Genomic DNA, 11,933 nt, shown 5'->3' on the forward strand with positions numbered 1-11,933 from the left:
TAATAAATTACTCAGATAAACTTTACTATATAAAAATGATATCTTTACTAGCTGAAAAATATTTTTACACTATTAGAAATGGTTAATCAACTAATTTGCCTCATTTAAATAATCTTCATTTTTATTCTTGTAATTATTATAATTTTTTAGCAATATTGCCTATTTTAATTCATTTTTTTGTTATTTATTACTTATTCGCTGTATATTCTACTATTTTAATGATGTTAAGATGTTACATACTTTATACAAATCTAAAATGCTTTGGCAATACTGTCCAAAATATCATGCCAACAAAGGAGAGAGAGAGAGGACTTGTCAATGGGTGCACATGGCAATATAGTGGATTTCTTTTATTTCAACCGCCTTTTTAAAAATAACTTTAACATGTTAAAAAGAAAATATGTATAACAGTATCATAAAAAATAAAATATAGTTATAAATTAAATTTTTGTTTGTTTGTCGCATGTAGTTGACCATTTATGCGATGTGGGTAAAAGGGGTGTTTCAATCTGGCTACCAACACAAGCATACTTGCCAGCATTTGTCTCTGAAAATCCGGGAGACTGAGGGAGGGGGTGTAGATGTCTAGGTGTGGGGAAATTACAGGAGTTTTCTGGGAGAAATAACAAAATGGGAGGGTGGCGGGAGATGGGTCTGAAATACAGGAGACTCCCAGGGAGTGTTTGCAGGTATGACTGCAAGTATATTTTAAACCTGTCGGAAGCACTGTGTCTATTATTACACCCAAATATTTATGTTTGCCTTGATGTTTGCATTATGTATAACTACAAGGTTTGTACAGATTTTAACACAATTTCTTCAGTTTTTTATGTTGCAAAAATCCCCCTAAAAAAGTCTGAATTGTGAAGAAAAAGTCGAAATCTTTTTATTTATTTTTTATCTTCAATAGGACCTCCAGGCCAAGTAAACTACATTTCTGTTGTTTGCTTCAAAGTGTCTGACAGCATCCGAGATCAAACTTTCCCATGCACACCGGTCCAAAACAATTAACTGTTGGAGAAGCAGTGTTTGTGCATGGGCTGCTCCTCCTCCTCCTTGGTGGCACACGCGTGTCAGGATGGCGCTGAGCTGTCAGGTTATTCTCAGAAACATGGCTTTCGTCAGCTGCACCGCTCAGACAGATGATATTCATCTCCAGCGCCCCAAAGCGCCATCCTCCAAATCTCACGCCAAAGCCTTTGAAGTCTCATCGTTCTCTAATTACTTGCATTGTCATGGTTATCACTCATTAGACTCAACCGGGCTTGATGAGGAGTTCAGTCTTTAACGCCTACAGTTCTTGCACTCGTGTGGCTTTTACTGGATACAACACAGAGACTTTGACCTTAAAGACCCCCTATTATACATTAAAAAGGGTCATATTTTGGTTTTAAGGGTCTCCAACAACAGGCTGATATGTATGCAAGGTCAAAAAACACTTTTAATTATCTTCTAATATGCATTTATTTTGACCTAATTATCCCAGCGACTCCCACATGATTCGTTCAGCAATTCATTTGTTCCCAAGCCTCTCCTTAGCTTGAAGCTAATCTGCGCCGATTGAACCGATGACTCCGATTAAACAGAGTCTGTTGCGGTTGATCGTCAGCGTTCAGCGCGATACAGAGTGAAATGGCCACCATGGCTCATCAACAATATTGAAGTAGTCATAGTGCATAGTGTATGTGTGAGCATACCTGCCAACACTCCTGTTTTTCCCAGGAGTCTCCCATGTTTTGAGACCCATCCCCCGCCACCCTCCCATTTTGTTATTTATCCTGGAAAACTCCTGTAATTTCAAGCTCCTTCCCCGGTCCTCATCATTTTGATACGGTCTGTGAAACCCCCGGGATGCCAACATTGGTATAGGATCTGATCGTAGCGGCCCGCCCAAAACAACACGCTTCATAGCAGTTACTAACACCACAGTACACAGTACCCAGTTCTCAAGTGTTATTAAGACATCTCACACCCGAACCTAACCCCCCCCGGTCTCCCAGATTTTCAGGAACAAATATTGACAGGTATGTGTGTGAGCCCAATGCAGGAGTGCATTAAAGCAGTACAGTTAAATACCAGCATATTACTGTATTAATTCAGTATTCAGTTTTAATCCACACAGTGGCAAAAGCTCAACTATTTTGAACCATGACCGCCACACGTGTGTAGGAACAGCTGACTGTGGCCAAAGCAACGACAAATGGCAGTGGAACGCGAACTTACAAACTCATTTAAATCCGTAAACAAAGCAGCACGCATTGGCTTTAGATGCAATATGACAATATAAAGTGTTCACCAGATACAGTACAAGCGGTTACAAGTAACAAAACACAATTATATACATAATTTGCAAGCTTGAGAATACAAGGAGGCACCCATATCAATCGCACTTAGTTACACTTGTGAAATGGAGGAAGAAACTGGTCCATGAGCTGTGTAGTGATAAAGTTCCTATCGAGCTCTGACAAAGTCCCATACATCAACAGTCTTTTCTGATCCTTCCTTTAACAAACAGCTGACGATTCCCCTGTTGTAAGCCTGTAGATTGCTGAAGCACTCGTCAGAAAAACAGCACACAGCTGGGCTATAATGCTGAGGTATTTTTACAAAAATAAACCTCAACCACTGATTCTTCAGTTTCATCTTTGGGTAGAGAAAATAACACTAACTTTCCCCTCACACTTCTAATAATATTCAGCTGAGCACAGCGTCTACATGACTTGATTCAACCATGGATCTGCTACATTGGTTGTAGGCGGGGCCACAGGTTTCATTTTTCCCGGGTTTTTGCATGCAACAGTTGGGCGTGGCTTAAGTTTCATATCGACGACATGCCGAAACGGCTAAAGACTTATCAAAACGATTCATTTGAAGCACTATGAGTCGACTCTTTTGTGAATGAATCAACAGTTTTAAACATTGCACTTTCAGATTTAAGCCTTAGCTGGATATTTCACTTCACTTAGAGCTGTGTTACACACTAAATAGAAGGTCATTTTCAAAAACCCATATTAGGGGCACTTTAAAGAGATTTTTCACCCCAAAATGAAAATGTTAACATAAACATTGTAAATTTAAATTTCATACAGACTTAACTTTTTTTTCAGTGGATTAAAACAACAATATGCACTATCAAAATAAACATTGTAAAATTTGACTTTACGCGGACTATAAACAGGCCTCCCCGCTCTCCACCCCATCCGGCATAAACTTGCGTGAAATCCTTCCATTTGACCCTTCAAGGCCGCGTTCCAGCAGACCTGTCATCTAAAAGGCTCCTCAAATATTCCCATGTCGAAGAGGGTTGTCTTATCGGTGCAGAGGCTATTCCACAGTTCATGGGCCGTGTGACACTGTGTCTAAAGTTCTCATTTTCCTCTCGCCTAAAACACGGCAGCAGTGATGTCCCCTGTGGGCCCAGTCAGGGAAAAGCTGTCTGCTCCGAGGGCAGAGTCGACGCTCTTCCAGACCAACGCAACCCAGACGCGCGCCTGACTGAATGCACAATGAAGAGACGCGTGTGAGAAAGACATACATGTCAGATATCCTGTGATGTTCAAAAACAAGCCTGCTCAATTGAGCTGATTAACGCCAGTGTTTTAGGAAATGAAGACGTGACAGGAGATTTACTTAACGTCAAAAATCTTCGTTTGCATTGATGATGTGGAATTAAAGCTCATTCCTGACAAGACTGAACAGCTCAGCTCCCTTGAGAGAGCACGGCGGGTGTCAGAAGTTGTGCAAAAGTATTCACCCCCAAGAGAAATCCCCAGTTTTAGTGAAGTATAGACATTGTAATATAGTTTTGAATGATTAACACTTTAGTTTAAGTATACCTCATTGTTAACTAGTGGCTTATTATTTAAGAATTGTATATTGGCTGCTTATTATTAATAGGCTGCACGGTGGCGCAGTGGGTAGCACGTTCGCTTCACAGCAAGAAGGTTGCTGGTTCGAGCCTCGGCTGGGTCAGTTGGCGTTTCTGTGTGGAGTTTGCATGTTCTCCCTGTGCTCCCCAGTGTCTGTGTTTCCTCCGGGTACTCCGGTTTCCCCCAAAGACATGTGGTATTGGTGAATTGGGAAGGCTAAAATTGTGTGTATGGATGTTTCCCAGTCATGGGTTGCAGCTGGAAGGGCATCCGCTGTGTTTTCTTTGCTAATAAAGCTGAAAAGAGGATTTATGAAGGAATGTTTATTAGTACTTGCACTCACTGGCCACTTTATTAGGTACACCTTACTAGTACGGGGTTGGACCCCCTTTTGCTTCAGAACTGCCTTAATTCTTCGGGGCATAGATTCAACAGGGTGCTGGAAATATTCCTCAGAGATTTTGGTCCATTATGACATGATAACTGGTATAATGGGACACCTTTTAACCCAATATCCATATGTTGACCCAACAGTGGCTTACAACAACCCAGCATTGTTCTTTTACAGTGTTCACATATTAAAACAAACTCAAAAGAATGCATTTCGCTCAAACACATATACTCTACAAGAGATTTACTTAATGTCAAAAATCCCTTTCAGTTGAGTTCTGACAAGATTGAAAGGCTCCCTTGAGAGAGCATGTCAGAAGTTGTGTGCAGAAGTATTCATCCCTGAGAGAAATCCCTTTGCATTCTCAGCTGAGCTTCATTAAAGTATAGACTTTGCAGAACAGAGATCTGAAATGATGAGAAATGTTTGCATTCACACTGACACTTGTTTGCAGATTAGTTTGTGATATTGTCAAGATCTCTTGCTTTAATTGGGTTTCTTGTCAAGAGGACTCTCTGAGAAGCAGACAATGTAAGAAGAATGTAAGCTGGTGTTTACACGGACTCTTTTATCAGCTTACAAAATAATAACAGTGCTGCAGCATATGTTTCCTATATGTATTATAGGACCCAAAATAATCTGCTTGCACCGTGTCCTCATGACTCCAAGTGACGCGGTGACGCTGTTAAAACTGCGACGGCGACGCGTGATAAAGTTTCTATTTTTCGGCCGTCGCGGCAAAACAACAGCATAAATTACAAAGCCAACGATCACCTCAGGTAAGTATTTTGTGCTTTGTTCAATGTTAAATGCTTCCACTGTGAATTTGAACACAATTTTACGTGGCTTTTTTGGCATGCTATTGAAACCAGCAGCAGGGTCCGTGTAATAAAGTAAATAAAGTCAGTCACTTTCTTTGTTGGAAAGTCAGAAGTCTTTCGTGACACTATAATACAAAAATACTATATATTATGCCATATATTGGTGCAATCAACTTACGAAAACGTGTGCATAAATCATATTAATTGACCAGTGAAAGTATTAACTGTAAAAGGTTAGATATTCGTATGGGTTGACTTGGAGTCTGGTGCTATTTTATTTAATCGAGGTTTATCAAGGTCATTTAAAGCATTTTTTTGTAATTTAGAAAATGACAATTGATCAGAATAACATTAATATTTGTTGTGATTAATAATCAGTGTTACAGTTGAAGTCAGATTTATTTGCCTCTTTGAATTTTTTAAATAAAGCAGTTTTTAATAAAAAAAAAAACATTTTAGGGTCAAAATTATTAGCCCCTTTAAGCTATATTTTTTTCAGATAGTCCACAGAACAAACCATCTTTATACAATAACTTGCCTAATTACCCTAACCTGCCTAGTTAACCTAATTAATCTAGTTAAGCCTTTAAATCTCACTTTAAGCTGTATCTTGCAGTGTCTTGAAAAATATCTAGTCAAATATTATTTACTGTCATCATGACAAAGATAAAATAAATCAGTTATTAGAGATGAGTTATTAAAACTATTATGTTTAAAAATGTGTTAATTCGTTAAATTCGTTAAACAGAAATTGGGGAAAAAATAAACAGGGGCTAATAATTCAGGGGGGCTAATAATTCTGACTTCAACTGTATTCCAGTCAACCATCAAATAGCCTATTGATTTCTTTAAGTTACAGCATTGCTATTGTGTTTTGACAGAGAGTAACCTATAAAAAGTCTGAAAACATGGCAACATTTTTATTATTTTATGTAAAACATATTACCTCAGATCTTGGAAAAAAAACAAAAACAATAGCAAACGGTTTGGAAAATGAAAGTCAGTCGCTTTCTTATAGGAAATCTTTCGTGACACTAGAATACTAAAATACTATTACGCTATTTATTGGTGCAGTGCATTTATGAAACCTATAAATCATATTATTATGGATCTTGTCAGTGACATTATGAACTGTATAGATATTTATGTGTGAGTTAGAGACTTGAAGTCGAATATCGGTTTTATTCTATCAAAGTCTGATAACATTTCTTCCAAATTTCAGATCAAACATGTTATCATTTATATCAGAATCAGAATCAGAAAGAGCTTTATTGCCAGGTATGTTCACACATACGAGGAATTTGTTTTCGTGACAGCTTCTACAGTGCAACAGGATTACAGAGACAGGACAAAAAACAGATAATAAATATATAAAAAAAAAAAAAAAAAAAAAACATTTATTTGTTTTCCAATACCAAATTGTTATTTGTTGTGATTGAAAATCAGGATTATTCCAACCACCAACTAGCCTATTGATTTCTTAAAGTTACAGCATTGCTATTGTGTTTTGACAAAGAATATAAAAATGTCTGAAAACTTGGCAACATTTTTGTTATTTTAATGAAAAAAAGGTATCACAGAGAATCCTGATGTTAATCCAAGTCCCCAAATTTAGATTTTCTAACATATTATGTGCTTTATTCAATGTTACATGATTACAGTGTGACTTTGAGCACCATTTTTCATACTATTGAAACCAGCAGCAGAGAGTTGACCTTAGATCTTGAAAAAACAATGGCAAACGATTTGAAAATGAGAGTAAGTCGCTTTCTTTAAGGAAATCTTTCGTGACACTAGAATACTACAATAGTATATATTATGCTATTTATTAGTGCAGTCGACTTAAAAACCTTATGCACAGTATAAATCATATTATTATGGATCTTGTCAGTGAAATTGTTAACTGTATTGATATGTATATCAGTTTTATTCTATCAAGATCTGATAACATTTCTTCCAAATTTCAAATAAACATGTTATCATTTAAAGCATTTATTGACAATTAATCAGAATAACTAATTAATATTTGTTGTGATTAATAATCAGGGTTTTTCCAACCACCAAATAGCCTATTGATTTTTTATTTATTTACAGCATTGCTATTGTGTTTTGACAAAGAATATAACAAGTCTGAAAACCTGGCAACATTTTTGTTATTTTATGCAAAATAAATATTAATCCAACCACCAAATTTCAATGTTAAATGACTCCAGTGTACGTTTGGACACCATTTTACATGACGTTTATTGCCATATCATTGAAACCAGCAGCAGATAGTTTACCTCAGATCTTGAAGAAAATAATAGCAAACAGTTGGAAAAAAAAAGTCAGTCACTCAGTGCAAACCAACATCAGTATTCAGTTATGTACGTTTAATAATGTTAAATTGGTTTAATTTGGGCAATGCGGTGGCGCAGTAGGTAGTGCTGTCGCCTCACAGCAAGAAGGTCGCTGGTTCGAGCCTCAGCCGGGTAAGTTGGCGTTTCTGTGAGGAGTTTGCATGTTCTCCCTGCATTCGCATGGGTTTCCTCCGGGTGCTCCGGTTTCCCCCACAGTCCAAAGACATGTGGTACAGGTTAATTGGGTAGGCTAAATTGTCCATAGTGTGTGTGAATAAGTGTGTATGTGTTTCCCAGTGATGGGTTGCACATGAAAGGGCACTCGCTGCATAAAACAGATGCTGGAAGAGTTGGCGGTTCATTCCGCTGTGGCGACCCCAGATTAATAAAGAGACTAAGCCGAAAAGAAAATGAATGAATGGTTTAATTTGTATTAATTAGGCCCAGGGGCGTAGATTTAGGGTGCACAGAGGGCACGTGTCCCCACCAATATCCTCCGACTATTGAAATGTCCCCACCAATAATTTAATCCGCTCAAAAAAACTCATGCTGTCAACATTAACTTAGACATGCAGAAAGGGTTAAATGACGTTCTCTCCTTGAGTCCTCCCGCCCCCAAAACACATATGGACATTTTGATTGGCTGTGCCTTTCCCTGCTGTCATGTGAGGGGGTGTGGCTGTGTTTAAATACAAGCAGCGTCAAATGCAGTAGATTGTTTTTTTTACCCGTGCAAGAATAAGGTGTGTTGGGTGACACACACACACACACAAGCGATGATGTCATTAGGTTTTTTTAACGAAAAGTGTAAGTCACATAAACACAAGTTCGCTACTCAATGAGTCCATCATGATAATGCCGGTAATGTTCATGTTTTTTCCACGCTTTAACACCCAGTCTATCGTTAAAGCAGACTGATATAGTGAATAATGTGAATAATATGGCCTGAAAACTAACTGCAGTATAAACAGCTAAATGTAAAAGTATATGATCCCTGCCAGTTCTTTAATCTCTCAGAGTAGCATGTCCAATTTCAGTTGAAACAGTTTGTAGGAAAAAAATACAGCCTGTGTATAGGCATAATAGTGATATATGAGACATGTTTCGTTTGCACTATGGCTAAAATAAACAGAAGTCTTTATTAAACTCTCTCTTTATTAGTTAATAAACATTCTTTTAACATTACACTATCAGGTCCATAGGCAGCTTATGGAAAGGGATGGTTATTTTTTCTGAAAAACTGATCCTTTTTGCAGTTTTGGTCTGATTTTTCTATTTAATAATGAGGTATAAATATTACATTGTAGTGAGATTAAGAATGCTGGATTAGCTTGTCGGTTGGTTATTATAACCACACTTTTTGATGTACCAAAAAATATTTCCTACCATTTTCTCAAATTGCTCAGCAGACTGTTTTAAGTCAAAGTTAAATTTGTTTATTTACAAATGTGCATTTAAACTGTATGTTTTATATCACAGTTTTATAACTAATGAAAATTTTGAATAAAGACATATTGTAGAGATACTTATTTTTAAAATACAAATTTATTATCATCTATCATTAAATTATTATTATTTTTTTAGAAATCTATTAAAACTTGTTTTAAATTAAAAACTGATGCCTATAGGTAAATAAAAAACTGGCCAGCACATTCAACTTTCCTCAGTTAGAATTTGGCCATTTGAATAATTAAAAAAATTACAAATATGACTAATCCAACTTTTGGTCTATTAAACCACCCTTGTCTATGGGCCATTATGTTGGCGGTTCATTTCGCTGTGGCGACCCCTGATGAATAAATTGACCATTAAGCCAAAGGAAAAGAAATGAATGTATTAATTAGATTATAAACATGACCATTTCATTGAATGTGGCTGATATTTAAATAAATGGCTATAGTATGTCTATGTTTCTGATGTGTATTTAGGATATCATATTCAATCTTGAATGACTGCATTTGCATGTTATTTTATAAGTCCTGCCCATTTTGTGGCTTGTATAATTCAATCACTAAGGTGAATCTAAAAGTGCCTCTGCTTGTCATGGCAGCATCAGACCCAAAGCCTGTTTTCAGCAGACATGAAAATCAATGCGAAAAGTTGCATCTCTCCCTCTTACTCACCTGACAGTGCATCATCACATCACGGCCTCCATAAATAGCTCTTTTCATTTAGAGCTGGTGGAACGAAAGGAAGAAAAAAAAAAGAGAACATCTGCACCTCCTAAATCCAGCACTGCAGAAGACAGATCTCCAGCTTTAAGTATTTATCACAGAGAATCCCGATATGAAGCAATTCCAACAAATAGCTCCCTATGTTCTGCCAAATTATGCCTGCCAGTGTGGTAAAAAACCACAGATGTGTATCCCTTTTACTCCAGATCAGCCACTTTCATTCCTTTTAGATATTCCCCATATTTTCCCCTCATATTAATAGACTTTAACATAGATTGAAAAGCGCAGCTCCATCGAGAGAGCATGACGTGTCAGAAGTTGTGTGCTAAAGTTTTCATCCCTAAGAGAAATGGCTTTGCTCAAACATTCTCGGCTGAGCTTCATTCAAGTCTAGACTTCATAGTGCAGAGATCTGAAATGAGGAGACATTTTTAATTAATGTTTACTCTTGTTTGCAGATTAATTTATGAAATGGTCAAGGTCGCTTTTAAAACACGTGGGGTTGTCGGCGCCAATAGCCTAGTGGTTAAGTGTGCCGACGTATAGCACCATGGTGCTCACGGCAACCCGAGTGCGATTCCCGGCTCGAGGTCCTTTGCCGACCCTTCCCCTCTCTCTGCTCCTAAAACATTCCTGTCTGTAACCTCCACTATCCTTTCCAAATTAAAGGTGAAAAAACCCTAAAAAATAATTATAAAAAAAACAAAACACATGGGGTTATGAAGTTATTTTGTCAAAAGGAGAAAAAAATGCAAGAAAAAAAGAGGCAAAAACATGCAAGGAAAATGTAAACTTCAATTTAATCAAAATACTATAGTAAATTATGGTAAATTCTATTGTGTTTTTTAACCATACTCTAGTAACGCATTTGAATTGATCTGTTGTGGTAATATTTTAGTTGCTGTGGAAATGTAACAAGTATAGTAATACACTACTACAATACACCAAAGTTTACTGTAATAAAAAAAAAAAAATGTTTACCACAGTATTTGTTAGTTTATATAGGTCATGATCGTATAATATTACAGTAAGCTGTTGCATTCATTAACAGAATGCTGCCTAAATACCATCATTTAAATTGTAATGCACTTTAGTATGGTTTTAAACACTAAAATTTTTTCTATGTGGCTCATTCTGAGAACGTACCACAATATACATTTCTGGAGAGCGATAAACCTCCTGGGACTACATTTTTTTTTTGCAGTTTTTGTTTTCGCAAATCCACCAAAGGCTGCTGTGTACACTTTTTGAGATCTCAAATTTCTCTTGCGAGTGCCCTTCGCGCCTGCTGTTCTCGCGTAAATCTACCAGATATATATGTTAATATTTTAATATTTTAAATATTTTTGGCTTTTGTTTTTGTTTTACCTGCTTTCTGGAACTGTTTGCGGTCAGCTCCGCTCTGCTTCTCAAATCCGCTGGCGAGCTACTGGATAAACTGGTAACATGCTGGTAAGCATGAAAAGGAGCGGCGTCATACTGTGTACGCGTCATACGCTTTAAACACAAAATGCAGCCATATGCACCTCTGGCTACATAGTTCGTGATCTCCAGAAATGTATAATGGGCAACGTTTTTATGTTTCATGTAGGAAATCTTTTGTGACACTAGAATACTAAAATACTATAAATAATTTGCTTTAAATTGGTGCAGTCGACTTATGAAACCTGGATCTTGTCAATGAAATTGTTAACTGTATCTATACTGTTTATATATATATATATGTTTATATATATATATATATATATATATATATATATATATATATATATATATATATATATATATATATATATATATATATATATGGGTCAGAGTCAAATCTTAGATTCATTCTGTCAAGGTTTGATAACATTTCTTCCAAATTTCAAATAAACGTGATCATTTAAAGCATTTTTTTTTGTATTTCAGAAAATGACAATTGATCAGAATAGTCTGGGTTATTCCAACCGCCAAATAGTCTATTGATTTCTTAAAGTTACAGCATTGTTATTTAGTAATTAATATAAAAATGTCTGAAAACATGCCAACATTTGTTATTTAATGGCAAAAAAAAAAGTATTACAGAGAATCCCAATATTAATCAAACCCCCAAATTTGGATTTCTTAACCCCTCAGAAGATCCAGCATTGCTGTTGTGTTGTTTAAGAATATAAAATATAAAAAAGTCTGAAAACGTGGCAACATTTGTTATTTTATGCACTTGTAGTAGTTGAATTAATCAGTTGTAGGAATTCTTTAGCTGCTATGGTAATGTAACATGTATAGTAATATACTACCAAAATACACCACAGTTTACTGTAGTAAAAACTAAAGTATGCTACAGTTTTTATTACAGT

The sequence above is a fragment of the Danio aesculapii genome, chromosome 11 (genome assembly GCF_903798145.1).
Source record: "Danio aesculapii chromosome 11, fDanAes4.1, whole genome shotgun sequence".
NCBI lineage: Eukaryota > Metazoa > Chordata > Actinopteri > Cypriniformes > Danionidae > Danio > Danio aesculapii.